Source organism: Amphibalanus amphitrite, unplaced genomic scaffold, assembly GCF_019059575.1.
Source record: "Amphibalanus amphitrite isolate SeventyFive unplaced genomic scaffold, NRLGWU_Aamphi_draft 000315F_arrow, whole genome shotgun sequence".
In the NCBI taxonomy this organism is placed as follows: Eukaryota; Metazoa; Arthropoda; class Thecostraca; order Balanomorpha; family Balanidae; genus Amphibalanus; species Amphibalanus amphitrite.
The window spans coordinates 474069-487225 of NW_024881810.1; the positions used below are offsets into that span (position 1 = coordinate 474069).

General features: G+C 50.5%; 1 protein-coding gene across 5 annotated transcripts in view; it reads left to right on the forward strand.

The window, feature by feature from the left end:
- The window catches only part of LOC122388267 (pleckstrin homology domain-containing family G member 5-like), a 227965-nt gene that overhangs the window by 132360 nt on the left and 82448 nt on the right, over nt 1-13157 (forward strand). The window contains exon 1 of one of the 5 annotated variants that reach the window (XM_043379192.1): nt 657-1304. The exons of the other annotated variants lie outside the window; for them this stretch is intronic. The gene's annotated coding sequence lies outside the window, so the exon portion shown is untranslated. Of the gene's footprint in view, nt 1-656; nt 1305-13157 lie in introns of those variants that run through there. 5 annotated transcript variants of the gene reach the window in all.

Below are 13157 nucleotides of genomic sequence, written 5' to 3' on the forward strand. Positions count from 1 at the left end.
AAAATGCAGAAATATGTTGTCGATTTTTAGTTACCTACATCGTTTCCTAAAAAAAGCGGCCAAATTACACCACTCTCCCCTACAGCAAGTTTCGTCTTTCTATCCCTAAGCGTTCGTGAGGTATCGCAAATATTCGCCAGGGGGAGGCGAAAAACGCCCCCCCCCCCTCCGGGCCCGCGAGGGTTAATGGTTAAACTCAATACGCCTATGCATGAAACCTGAAACCAAAATAATTTTGAATGACAACATCTAGGGACAAGGTGCTCATGGATTTTGCAGATCGGCGTTATCAGACAACAGTCGGGTCAGTCTCAAGCTTGCCCCCACTGGCGAAAATTCGTGGCGCCGCCACTGCCCAAAATATTAGTCAACCTCCCCTTCTGCGATCTTTGCATAGTCCCTTACACTTAGTATCGAAACAATATGAGACATGAAATCCGTCAGATCTCTACAAAATGCACGTCATGCAACAACCATCAAACTCAAAACTCCGTCGGGCAATGACAGGACCACTGCATGCCGAGATAGCGGCTGTCATTCCGCCTTTAAAGTCCGCCCCGTTCACCGATCGCCGCCCTATACCTCCGTCGGCGGGCCGTCCTCCGGCGGCGGCGCGCCCGACGTTCGTACCCGGCGGCGCGTCGCTCTCGACGCTCAGACGGTATCCGTCGGTGTCGACGAGCGGCGGTGACGGCTCCGTCGGTGTCGACGAGTGGCGGTGTCGGCTCCGACGGCGCTGGTCGCTCCCCGCGGCTGGACCGCGGTCGGGTCAGGTCACCGGACAGAGCCCCCGGGCAGGTTGACAGGAGGGGCTGCGGTGGTGTGGTCAGTGGGGGTTGTGGCGTCCTAAGAGGGACAGTGGATTGGTGGACGGTACGGTGGACTGGTGGAAGTGGATCAAAGTCCGCCCCGCTGCTGAGAGGACAGTGGGGTGAATAATAAAATAAAACTAAAGCGGCGAGAGTTCGTGCGATAGACAGTACCGCAGTTTTTATTTGCTTAGTGTTATAAGGCTAATAAGTGATTGCGAACAATATCGAGTAAGGTACGTGCTGAACATAGCTACCTGCTCGAAGACTGGAAGAACAAATTCAACCGCATCAACAAGAGGGCGAGGAATTGTGTGGCTAAAAACGAATTAAGCAACGACAGACTGGGTCGACTGAGTGTAGTGAAAGAAGGCTGGACCTCGGGCTTAGCATATAGTGCTCGGAGTAGTGTGACTGTATCCTTGCAAGAGGAAGGACAGGCGACTTTGCTAGACACTAATTGGGGTTTGGAAACAAGATTTCGGACGCGACTGGGTGAGTATTGGACCGTCCATCCGCTCTGTACTTGCCGAAAAAAAGCTTGCTTTATACAAGCTGCTGACTTGATAAGGCTGAAAGTTGGCTTGGAGTGTAATGCTTCGAGAAATAGTTTGTGTCAAGTTCTTGCTTGATGACATTTGACTTTTCTTTTTTAGGACTCAGCTATGATAAAATTGTTTGTTATGCACGTTTGTGCATGTGTAATAGGCATGGGTGTAGGAGCGCCAAAAATATTGGTGAAGGATGTCACCTGAACCTTCTGAGAAGGTACAGGACCTTTCCGCAGTGGGGGGAGCAATTTCGCCAAACCCTCCTGTTTTTTTCTTCCCAAATACCTCACGCCATTATCATCTAATTAACGTCAAATTTTCAGTACTTGCCTAAATTTGAATTTTGCGTCTTGCCATGAAAGTAATGAGTAAATCGGTCTGCAACTTCCTTTTTAGTAACAGGGGTGTAAAGTCAAAAATCCCTCCGGAGTGGCGACGCGGGCAGTGCCGGTCGATTTTCACTGCCGGTGCCGGACGGTTACGTCTTTGCGTTGCGCTGCTTACCGCTGCTAATGCTCGATTCGCGTTAATACAGTATATCATTAAGTTGCATATCATTGCAAACTTAAAAATGTACGGACTACAAGCAATGTTATAGTGAAAGAAATACGAAAATCAGCCGGTAACATTTTGAGTCTCGTGTGTGCAAAGCAAACACAAAACTGTGACTGAAACGCTTCCCGCGTCGGCTGTTCCCGCCTCAGCCCGGCCCCGAAGACATCTTACTCAGAAGAGTTTTAGCTTCTAAGTGCCATCATTATGACTGGATTAACTATAGATTCTCAATATGTACTTAAAAGGTATGTGCAATCTTGTAGTGAGAGAAATATGAAAATCTGCTGATAACTTTTTGAGGTATGGGCGTGTAAGCACAAAATAAACCCTTATCTGGAAAATTTAAGCAACGGCTGACCTCTTTGACCTAAGATATTTACCTAGTGTCATGAAATTAACACACAATAGTTCCACACTAGTGGTGCCAATCGGGACTTGGACCTTCGGAATTCCGATTTTGTCCTCCAGGCTCCAATGTCCAATTCGGAATTTGATTGTACAAAGGCAGCACGCTTTTGACAGTATTGGACAATCACTTGCTACACCTCAGCATTTCTATTAAGTGATCGTGCATAGCATTGATTGAAGAATTGAAAGTTCAGCTCAGCTCTCGATATGATAAACACTTTTGGGCTGGTAATAGTTAGTTCATTAAAACCAAATTACATGACCGTGCTCAGTGTTAATTATTGCGTACTTTTCGGACATCTTTCGGGACAGATGACTGGCTTGAACATCTTTGGACGGAGAGTTGACTTAACTGCCGGACGTTGGACGGACATTAGACATACATTTTATGCAACTGGCAACACTTTTCCACACCGTCCCCAACCACCCTCCGAATTTCGTCTTTTTGACTTCCGTAGGAGCTGAGATCTTGGGGTGGCGACATTCGCCGTCCCCTTCCACTGGGCATAGTTCTCGGAACCCTTCCACTGCGCATGTTAAACCTACCTACCACCCGAAACTGTTTCCCATTGGAATTCGAATATTATTTTGTATTTCACAAAAGAAATACGAAGCCTAAAATGTTTGAGAAAAAAAATCCAAAACCCCTCTGTACTCGTATAAGGGATCATTTGTTCCAAATGCTGCCCCCACCCCTCCCCTAGATCAGCCAGTGCGTCGGTCTGCAACCTCTTGGGGCCTACGTCAGCCTGAGAGCCTCACGCCTGTCTCAGAATCGCAGATCGGATTCAGGAAATATGTTGGCCTTAGTGAGGGCCCCGTGCCAGTCCAAAAGGGCTCCCGCGACCCCAGACTCCTGGGGTCTCTGAGGGCTCGTCTCTGACGACCTCGTGCTTGTACCTTTCTGGAGGCCCATACTGACATTCAAAAGCTGGTAATGCTGACGAAAACCTCTGAAGGTTCTCACCGGAATCTATGGGCCCTGGATTGTCCTTTACATTGGTGCCAAGGTTTACATAATTGTCTGAAAGGGTTTATGCTGATCTGGGTGCAGGTTCAGCCATCTGTCTCACGCGGGCCTCTCACACTCACCCAGCGGTCTGAGCCTGAGGGCCGGAGCCAATGAAAATGAAATGCTTCATCCTTGATGTATGATACTTGAGAGACCAGCATGAATCCTATCTTACTCGAGGGTAGCGCTTTTCGAGCAGCGCTGCGGCCCGAAGGTTGGGACTTTGAATTGTGAAAAACGCCCGCCCGCCGCAAAACGCAAACACCGCAAAACGCGCAAAACGCACGCCGGAAACGCCAACGCAAATGTCGCAAGAAAAAAAAACAGCACAAATAAATGTCCGCCCGCCGCAAACCGCAAAAAAAAACGCAAAAAACGCCGCAAAAATAAATCCTATCTTACGAACATTACCTCCTTTGCGATTGGCGTAAACCGGTCATGTAAACGGGACCGCTTTTTGGACCATTGAGGGACCTAGATGCTACACACAGGTGCTCTTATGCCTAAAGTTATGCTCCATTGCTCTTTTTTCATGGCCAAAGTCCTACAAATTTTCCACGAGTTCCAACCCACGAGTTTCCAACAAACCAATTTATTTTGATATTCACGGCATTTACTGAGATACATTTACACGTTTACCAACTTCAATATAGTTTTCAGCTTTACCCATTTATTAAATGGCGTGAATTGTAAAGAAGGTGTGCATAACGCTTCATAACTGAAAGGTCGGGATAATTGGGTGCCTGTTGCCGTCTTAGCCTTTTTGTTCATCCCATTTGGCATTGCTGTTCCTTTTTTTAAACATTAGATCAACCGTCGAACCCAGTCGTTCTAAGCATTGGTGAAGACCTTCACACGCATTGCTCAAGATTGGTGAAGGATCCTTCACCAATCTAAAACTTTGGTGAAAGGTATCCTTCACCAAAGAGATATGTTGCTACACCTATGAGTAATAGGTAGTAAACTTATTGCCCAAACGAACAGCAACATCACTTTTTGAACGGTGACTTTTAAAAGCTCTCATAATCTCTCATTACAGGTCATCATTTTATGGAAGTTGATGAATTCGTCAACACTTTCCGATTTAATATCTTAACCCTCGCCGGACCTATTGGTTTTCTACATACGCGCCGGCCGAGGGGGGGGGGGCGGGTACGACCCCCCCCCCTCGCCGTTTCGCCCCTGGTGGAGCTAGCGCGTCGCGAAAAAAACGAGCGTGTGCGCCGTTACGAAACGCAGAGATTGGTACCCGATTTTAAGGTCCTAGGTCAACCGGTGACCTCTGAGGTCAGGTCAAGTGCCCCAAGGTACGGTTCAGTTTTTGGTGAATAACTTCGCAAAAAACGGCCGCAGAGCGCCGATTTTGGCAGCATCGTGTTCGTCTCGCTCAGGCGCGTCGAATGATATACTTTTTGTCCGGGTCAGGTCAATTTGGGGTGTTGACCTCAGGTCAAGGTCAGGTCAGCACCCCCAGGTCACGAAGTTGGTCGAAAGGGGTCATGTCGCATATCATTCGATTCGTCAGGTCTTCCTGAGTCCATTGGTGGCTTTCCCGACTCGCTAGCTCAATTTGATCAAGAGTTATTGACGAAAAACTAATATGACCTTGATGACGTCATAAATGACGTCACGCAAGGTCAACATTGCAAAAGTGACGCATTTAACCTTGCAAGGAGTGCATCAAATCACGATTCTGTGTGCTTGAGATAGTTGGAGATCGTTGCCGGCGCCAGAATAGCAGTTTTCATTTTTCCCCATTGACTTATAATGGTGAGGTCACGAAAATGACCTGACCTCATATGACCTTTAGGAAAAATCCGAGATATACAAGTTGTGGGACTCATAATGGATACTAGATCCTGCAAGTTTCATTTCCCTGTGACATCTCCTCTGGCAGCGAGGGCGTTGCGAAGTTGCGACATCTGAAGACCGTGCAGAGGTTCACTTATGACGTCATAGGTCAGTGACCTGACCTAACCCAAAAATGCGGTTGGTGTCAAAAGATCCGGCTTGGATCAAAGGTCAGGTATGCCAAGTTTCAGCTCTCTATCGCCAGCGTGTTCGGAGCTATCGCGAAAAAACCCTATGGGGGGGCGGCACCCGCCCCCCCCCCCTCGGCCGGCGAGGGTTAAGCAAATCATCAATATCAGTCGTGGAATTAGGGCATGGGACCGACCCGTTCAGGAATATTTGCTGGCACTCGGCTTGCTAGCTGTCGTGAACATTATCGTCAAAGTCGAAAGGTAAGTTTGATATGCCTAGTCAGGGGCGGAGCTTCCTATACAGTTGGTGCCCCACCAACTTGGTATTTTGCCCCACCAAAAAGCGTTTTGCCCCACCAACTTTAGCTGATTTGTAAGACTTCGTTGCTTTGCAAATTAATCTTTTTCGCATTGAAGAGCTATTGAATGTCTGTTAAATACAAAATATTATGTCTGTTATGATAGGAATTGATTTATTATGGCATTTTATTCAACTTTATAATTGGACACTATGGGCTTGACGACTTTTGCCCCACCAACTTCCCTGGAATAGCTCCACCCATGTGCCTAGTCCTACACATTTCTTTCCTTCTCCGTCTCTTCATTTTGCTCAATTTCGGGGAAAGTGTTAATCGTCAATTATTGAGCGTCTGACCCTGTTGTCTTATCGAAAGCTGTCGTATCGAAAGCAGTACATCCTCATCATATGAAATTTACAACATGGCACATGCAGACGGGCGTGAGGTCAACGTAACATTGTACTGGCATCCGAGAAACACAGTGCTCTGAATTATAAACTATGAAGACTGAAGACGAGCCTTTTTCGAAGGACAACATTTATGGTAGGTAGTTGAGTTTGTCGCTGAATTTGTTCGTCAAATCAGAGCCTATCATGCATATAAATGCATGCCGCCGCAAACCGTGCCAAATTTGATGCAAACAAGGTGTTCCCTTCGACAGTCTTATCATCGCGCTCCATTGGAGGCGCCTGGTACGGGCAAAGCAATTTCTCTCCTGTGCCCTTCGTTCGTCTCAGTTACAGTGTACCAATCCGTTATTTTGCTACATATGATGACCACTAAAAGCCCATATAATCCGCCAAGATCGTGTGATAGCACAATCTTGTGATAGATCTCTTCATGCAAGCTGCATAGTCGCAGAGGTATTGCAAACAACTTTCTTCCAAGCAATCTGGTGCAGTGAGACCGGCCGATTGATTGCTGCGCTCAGATTTTGTTTGCCGGAGCGTGACTTCTAAGATTCATGTATCAAGGCTGAAATGTACTAATATGTCCAAATTATGACAATTATATTTTGTTGTTGTTTTATGGGAAGCCTACATATGACACATTTTTCTTTGCATACCTAACGGCCAGCGTTCCTCACTACTGCTTGTTTCCACGAAACAGCTTGACCCATTTTGGATGATTCCGGTTATCGATGTGGGCCTCTCACCTAACCGGTGTAGTACGCAGTTTCTGACGATTGTGCGCCGCATTTTTGCCAAGGGTAGTCAGTTTTTGTGACGTCACTGTTTTTGTTTGGCCGCGACGGACATAGCGATTAGCAGTGCAAAGCCATTAATCAGATCACTCATGTCTGCACCGTCGTCTCTGATTGGCGTAAGATGTGAATAATTGGCTGTGTTGCATCACAAAAACACACCCGCAATACCGGTGCAGCGCGCAAAAAGCATTACTCTCAAGGCAAGAGTCACCGTTGGAAAGTTAATAGTTGACAATTTATGGCCGCCAAGGCTGGTGGGCCGCGCTGCGTGCCTCTCTCCCCTTCAGCGGCGCCGCTCGCGCGCGCTGTTTTTCGTTGGTCCGTGGTGGCGCCGTCGCTTTGTCCCCGGCACCGGCACCATGCAGAAGTGACCTATATAGCCCGCCGGCACCGGCCTCGCCGGCACGGTATGCGGGCCCAAACAGCCAACAATTACCAGCGACCTTTAATTGGGGCGGCTTAATCAGAAGCGGTCGTACCGGTCGACCGCTGCCGCCGGTAACTCGAGCGCTCAGATACCATCTGCAACATAACGACTCGTGTCCATCAGCGACAGTGTTTAGCGGCACGACACGACTAACGCGGAGACGGGCGCTCCGTCAGTTGAACGGACCCTCCACAGGGGCGAGAGGCTTCTGTGGAGTGTCCCGCTGCAGGGGCTCGGCTACTGTGTCGCCCGCAGCCGCGGGGTCCTGCCCGCGTGGGCCCACCCCGCCACGGGGTCTCTCTACTGTGATCCCCTCCCGCCGTGCGTTGCTTGGTCGTGTGATATCCTCTCGCCGTGGGATGTCACAGCATGTGTGCAGTCCGGTCTCTCGGAGCTGTCACCACCTTCTCCCGGCGCAGTGCGCCCCGTCACCCCCAATCGCACCCGTGACCTACCGCTGCACCCCCCCCCCTCTCTCCTCTCGTCTGTCCTTCTCTCACCTCTGGCCCTCTCAGTTTGGCGCCGGCGACAATACGCGGTGGCGCCGTTTTTTCTTCGATGCGCGTGCGTCGTCCACTCTGCAGTCGCCGCTCGGGCGCTGTCGCCCATCGAGATGCGACCCGTCGCGCGCGGCGCCGCAGTTAAGCTGAGCCGAGGTCGCGCCACACAAAAAGTGCGCGACCCCGCCGACAAAAACGTTCGAATTAAGCGACAGCATGAATAAGAGCCGGCAGATAGTGCAGAAGTACACATCAGCATGAAAATGTACTTACGACCACTGTGATTGGGGCGGCGAGCCGTCGACGGCCTGCGTCGGCGACCTGCGGCCACGCGTCGTATCGTGTCTCGTCTCGCTCTCTCGGCTAAGCTGAGATTTGCGCGTACGCGCGTGAGCGGTGACGTATGGCGCGTGCCGGCGAGATGACTGAGAACCCTGCGGGAGAGTTTGAGCGCATGGCGTGGATCAACGGCGGCGGTGGCGGTGGCGGCGTCGGTGACGGCGCCCGGTTTACTTTGGAGCCGGCCGGTGATAATTCGATCCAGGCGTCGTGCCCCGCGCGGGCGGGTCGCTGGCACGGCCGGCAGCCAAGTTTTGTGGCCCGCCTGCGTCCGGCACGGACTTAACTGACCTTGCAGAGGGAAGAGGCCACCCATGGGGCTCACTAGGGCTACCTTACCTACAGGAAAACAGAAACACCTCCTTGCCGTTTCTATCCTATCCTATTACCAGAAACACTAGCTTCCTACCTGATAGAAAACTGGAAGAAACTGCCGATCCGCAGAGGAGGGATCTGAAAACAATGTTTCAGGCCTTCCCTCTCAGCCGCATCTCACAGCACAGCTTTGATACTCAGCTCTAGGTTTCACAAGATGGATGGCTGGAAAACAAATCGGGCCCGTGCGGCCGCCGGGCGGGGGCCGCGGTGTGGAGATCGGTCGCTTTTTCTCGCCTCTGTTTCGCGGCGAGGCGTCCGTCGTTTCTGGCGGAGGGTATTTGTCAGGCCGACACCGGTCGTCGCAGTGGCGAGGACGGCGGCTAGATGGTGTCACCGAAGGACCACGTTGCTATGGGCCAGGGCCAGGGAGGTTGGGACACTATATGAACTCGAGGTGGATTTTTCGCTCTCAGTGAAGCATTGCCGGAGTACCACTAGGCGCTAGACTGAGATCAATCGTTTCAGGGGCGTGCTCGATCATGGAGCAGATTGGATTGTTTACATAGATTGGACCACAAATTGGAAGTCTCCCGATAGTTGGCATGCAATTTCTGGTAATATGCTTCATCGCAGAGACCAGAGTCAATAAATGTCCAGGAGACGTGACTACATTTACCATCGGCACGCTTCCCAGTCTCCGGTGAGCTCATTCAGTATCAATCTGTATAGAGTGTTTACTGTTTACATTATATATAGCATGAAGAAGCGAAATGTATTGGATGAAATAGAAGCGGATTGGAATAATGACACGTCTAGCTTCTAACTCAGGACTCGTAAGTTCTGCTATTCCCTCCACCCTCACGTCATTGCCGCGATCCCACCTGCCACCCCTTCCCCTTCTGGAGTCTGACAGCCCTCCCGTCGCACTGCGTGGTCGTAACCGCCGTCGTGAGGTCCGCTCGTGACCCGGCCCTCCCGATAGCCGAGCGAACCGGGGCACAGGAGAGCCAATCACCAACGACCCCGCTCGCAGGTCAGCGCGCATGGGCCGTTGACACCTGACCTCAGCCGGTCTATACTCGACCCCACACGGTCACTCGGCTCTTACCGAGCTGTGGGTAGGGGCTGAGGCTACCTCGCAAAGGACGTCGGTGTGACTGCACGTCTAAACTTGGGATCAGCTGAATTTGTTTGCAAGTTCTCTGGCATCTGGATCTGGCAAACATTTTAATCGGATGGAATTACCCTATTGAGTTATCGCAACCAGGTGAATTGGACCGACTGTGATATATAATAGACTTGGGTCCTACTGATGCAGCCGTTTTTCTGGGCAGTGTTAGCTTCAATTCGAGGCGCGTTCGTCTGTAATCGTGTTACGGCGCCATTGACCCCAGTCGCTGATGAACTAAAGCGAAACTCATTTACCTCAGGCGTTTTGTGGGATTTCCGATCGATCCAAAGCCAGTGCCGGATGTCTGTCTTCTTGTTCTCTCAGTCTAGGGGCAGACGTTCCGTCCTCTCCGCTTCTTTCGGAGGAAGAACAAGTGCTCGTGTTGCGAGGTTGCGTCAGCATCGGCGGTGATCACGTTAATGAAATAGTCGCGAACAAATGCGATCAGCACGCGCCCGGAATCCTCTTTATTGACGCGACTTACTGGGTCTGCGCCCGGCGACGGCCCATCATTCCCCAGACGATAAGCCGGTTTTCTCCCGTCATCGTCCAATCGTCCACATTACAAGTGGATAGTGATGGTATGAAAATTTTGCTAAATAGAAAACCGTGTCAAGAGCATGGATCTGTGTTCCGCTTCGTCTTCTAAATGACAAATGTAAATAACTGAATGCGTGATTAGTCGATCGTTTGCGCAAGTTCAATCAGCGAAGACATATTTAACTTCACGATCCACTCGAGAGAAAACTCAATCATATTTAGTGTTGGGCACGCGGCCATGGGTCCCTAGTGGAGTTGTGCCCTAGCTGCATACTAATTATGATACTATGGACTAACATTAGCCGAGTGTTGGCAGCTATAAAACCTGGGCCTGTTTCATGAAGAGTAAGCACCAAACCTAAGTAACGTTGAACTAAATTTGGCATAATACTGATATAAAACTATTCAAATATGCAGATATTGCTGGAAGTGGGGTAATACCATCTTGACCTTTACTGTTGCACATTTATTGTACTTTGGTTCTGTCGATTTGGCCCGCTGTGGGTTTATGAGAGCGGCCGGCGATATCCGGACCGTTGGCAATAATAAAGCGACCGCTCCGGCCGGCGGCGACGGTCGGTGGAGCGGCGATCTCTCTCTGCTCGACCGTCACACCTGGCGGCGCTCGCCCTCGCCCTCGCCCTCGCCTCGCCCTCGCCCTGTGAGTCAGGTGCGCGGCTGTCAGCTGACGTGGCTCGTCAGCTGTCCCCTGTCGCGCCACTATGTAGGCAGCCCGCCTTGCGTCATCGCTCAACTGCCCGCCGCGGCGACGGGGCGCTTCTGGCGCGGCCGGTACAAACTCGGCACGGCACCGCCGCCGTAGGCGGTGTATCCGATAGTGGAACGCTGTACTAATTGGTTGACCAGGTCGCCAGAAGTCGGACGGGTGGAGTAGATTGAGCCTATGCCGGTCTAGCCGCCAATGAAAAAGAGGGAACTGAGGATTGTCGGCGGAACAGGGGATAGGTCATCTGAGAGGTGCAAGGATGACAGCGGGACGGGGAGGTTGATGGAGGGGTGTAACCGGTCCTTACCGATACCGTGTATCCGATAGTGGAACGCTGTACTAATTGGTTGACCAGGTCGCCAGAAGTCGGACGGGTGGAGTAGATTGAGCCTATGCCGGTCTAGCCGCCAATGAAAAAGAGGGAACTGAGGATTGTCGGCGGAACAGGGGATAGGTCATCTGAGAGGTGCAAGGATGACAGCGGGACGGGGAGGTTGATGGAGGGGTGTAACCGGTCCTTACCGTACCCCTGGCCCCTCCCCGTGACCTCGACTTCTGCCCGCGGGCTGTTTGCCGGTCGGCGATGTCGTGAGCTCGCACCGGAGACGGCTCGCCCCTGAGCGTGTTTTTATCGAAATCGGTGGAGCTGGCCGTCGTAAACACACGGCGACGCCGCCCCTGTAAAGGTTTTCGATACTCAGGCGCCAGATAGCTTGCTTTATTGACAGGCCAACTCGTTAAGGAACCAGGTTGCTTAATTAAGGCGTTAGTTAGGTCTGTTTGTTTGCGCCTAAATAACTTGCTCGGCGTGACTGACTTCGTTGAATAGCGTGTTCGCGATAATTTACTGGTGAGCTTAGCTTTGTCTGGCCTGCTTATCTCAATCCTGGGGGAAATTACAATTCAGAAATGCTACTAGTGTTTATGCCATAACCCATTCGCTGCAAAAACACTGGTACTGAATAAACAAGAGCGACGTCGCTTCGAATGAAAATTAGTAATGCGGATTTTATTATCAAGACATTGAATTTTATCGTGAGAGTTATTCTTTATCACAAGCTGCTTCCAGCAACAGCTGATATCGCTAAGGAATTCTAATTATATTATGTTTTCGAATCGGTCGCTTTTCATAATAGTTCGGTCTGTCGGTTACGTAATTTTATTGCAAGCAGAGCCCGACGACATCTCATTGTGGTGGTGGTCCTGCCCGCTACTATGTACTTGCCAATTTAGACAGGCCATCAACCATGCGTGATGCTCGTAGTTTTGGCGAGTGGTCTTCATGCTCAATATTACTAGCTCCTTCATAGTGCGCCGTATTTTACCTACGGAGACCACCGCTCAGGCGTTCGTGGTTTTGTCGCATGTCATGTCGGATGTTTGTCGCAGAATATCTGAGATGCCGGAACGTCGCCGTGTCCGGTCGTGTCTGGTGTTTTTACCGTGCTGTGACGCTCGGTCGGCGAGTGGGCTGACCCGATTGGATGGGGGTTAGGGTGACCTGGGGCCACTGGCGCCTCTCTCTCTCTCTCTCCACCCGCCGCCGCCAGTCGTCAGTCGACAGTGAAGGTGCAGCGCCGCCCGCACCGCCGCACAGTGGGCCGATATGCCATTCTAGCGCGACAGGGCCTGAATCTTCGAACGGAACCCTTGGTTTTTCGCGAGTAATTCGCGTAAAAAGCGGCCGATCGCAACGAAACTTTCAGTACCCTCGCGATAACTACTTTTACAGCTAACCTGAAAATTTCAGGACCCTGACCTTAATGATCTTTGACCTGTGACCTTTCGAGACCATGTTTGGCCGGAATCGCGATACAGCGTATGTCGGCTCGCATTAGCCGCGGGTTTGCAGTCTTTTCTTGGTTTAAAGCGTTCAAACATGGGATATTATGTTGCTCCCATGCATTAGGGTGGGTGTCAAGGTCACCAGAAGGTCAGGTAAGGTCATTGACCTTTGATGACTTTGGTTCACTTTTTCGAGTTTTACATGTTTCTAGGCTAATTTTTGGAGCTGAATTCGAATCTAGCAACCATTTGAACATTTACTATGCAGCTTTGGTGCCTTCGTAACATGTTACAAAGCTGTCAGAGGCGGTTGCCACCTACTGCAAATACCCGGCAGAACCCTTACTGGTTGACCTGACCTGACCTGACCCGACCTGGCCTAAATGTATGAAGACATCATCTATGATAGTAAATAACATTATATTCGTGATCAGCACCCAAAAAACCTATAGCAGCCACCCTTTACGACGTTCTAACAGGTCCTGATTTTCCCGACTTTTGGGTCATTGACCTGACCTGGAAGGTCA